The following is a 1,932-nucleotide window of genomic DNA, read 5'->3' on the forward strand; positions in this document are numbered from 1 at the left end:
ATCCAGACTCCCAGCTCTCCCCATGAAGCAGGAAAAGTTGCAGGGAGAAAATAACGTGGGTGATCAGAAGAAAAGAGCGGTTCTCCGGGGCGGATTTGGTGGCCAGGACGTGGCCTCAAGCAGCGGATGGATGGAGCCAAAGCTCCCGGCTGGGCCCTTGGCAAGGGCAGGACTTGGGGTCACCCCACCGCTGTCCCCCAGACCTGCGCCTTCCCCTCGGCTCAGCCCCGGGGGACACCTCATGGATCCAGGGCCACCCTCGTGGGGGACAAAACTGGTGCGGGCTGACCCCAAAAGGAGCCGCCGCTGGCGGGGAGCTTGCTGAGGGGGAATTTGCTCCCTCTCGTGGGCTCTGGGAGCTGGTGTCTCCATCAAGGGTCGTGGAAAGGGATGGGATTTCTCCGTATCTTGGAAAATGGGAAAGAAAAATCTCCCATTTGGCCCTGGGGAGCTGCCGGCCCAGCGCAATTTAAGTGTAAAGACCCCCCAGAAACACACTCGTGGGTCAGGGTTCAGCGGTACCTACTGCTTCTGTCAGCCTAAAACTAAACCTGCTTTTTTGATGAGATCGAATTTTGGCTCTCCGGAGCTCTCAGCTCCTTTTCACATAACACTTTATTGCCTTTATTGTCTCTGGGTCTGCTAATTCTGTCTGGATTTATTTCTTCCAGAGGGCTTTAGCTGCCGTTCAACCAACTCCCAACTGCGTGTAACATGAATGCTACAGCGCTCACTCTCAGACACGAAACGATGCAACAGTCCTCATATTTTCTAGACAAGCACAGCTCCGTTTAGTAAATACATAAAAATCCAGCAGCTATAGCTGCAGTGCCTGTTTAATTTCAAGTTCCCTTTAAGAGTGTATGTAACACCAAAAGGCTTTGGACACAGGCTGCCGGCAATAATCTGGACAGGGAAAACAAGCCGAAGCATAGGGAGCGTGTAGAAAGCGCGGGGGCAGCCTTTTCCTATGGATTAGTCTTCAATTTCTATCACTTGCTCCCCGGGGAAGGAGTCACCGCAGCCGGTGGCACCCACGGACGTGTGAAAAGGATGGGAGACGGGCAGGGAACTGCAGAGCTGGACAGGACAGGCTGGGCTCGGACAGACAGGCCCGGGAAACGGCCCTGGGGCAGACAGATAAGCCCCGGACAGACGGACAGGCCTGGGACAGACAGACACACAGGCCCCGGTGCAGCCCCCATCGTCCGCTCCTCCACGGCCGTGGGGCCGCCCCGCTCGGTACGTCCCCGAGGGCGGCTTTAGCCTCTTCCCCTCCCCAGGGCCGCCGCCCGCCCGCCGGGGCTGGGCCCGGGTCCCCGCGGCGCAGACGCGTCCCCGGACAGGCGGCGCCGCCGGCAGCTCGCGGTCCCCCTCTAACGGCGGAAGGGAGGATGCCGCGTCTCCCCGCCGTCCCCTCCTGCCCGGGCGCGGAGGACAGAGTCCCGCCGGGTCCCCCAGGGCCCTCCCGGCGGTGCCGGCGGGGCAGCCGGCTCCCTGAACGCTGCCCGCGGACCGAGCGCTGCCGGCCGCCGACCGCCCGAGGCCGGCGGGCGACGCCTCAGCGCCGCGGACTACACCTCCCACAGTGCCCCGGGGCGGCGGCGGCACAGACCGCCATTCCCACAATGCGCTGCAAAAACACTTTTTAAAAAAAATTCTTTTTATTTTTTCATTCCGGGCCGCCCCTCCCGCCGCGGGGCCGTTAACAAACGGTGAAAAAAAACCTCCCTTACGCGCCCAGGGGCAGAGGGCTTTATTCCCGCCCGGCGCCCTCGCGGTCTTCACTTCCGGCGCAGCCGTCAGAAAACTACATCTCCCAGCATGCCCTGCGGTGCTGGCTACTCTTCCGGTTCCGGTCGCGGCGGGAGCGCCCCCGTCCCCTGGGAGGGACCGGCGGGCCCAGGCGGTGACAGGAGCGGCGGCGGCGGC

Source organism: Rissa tridactyla, chromosome 14 (genome assembly GCF_028500815.1).
Source record: "Rissa tridactyla isolate bRisTri1 chromosome 14, bRisTri1.patW.cur.20221130, whole genome shotgun sequence".
NCBI lineage: Eukaryota > Metazoa > Chordata > Aves > Charadriiformes > Laridae > Rissa > Rissa tridactyla.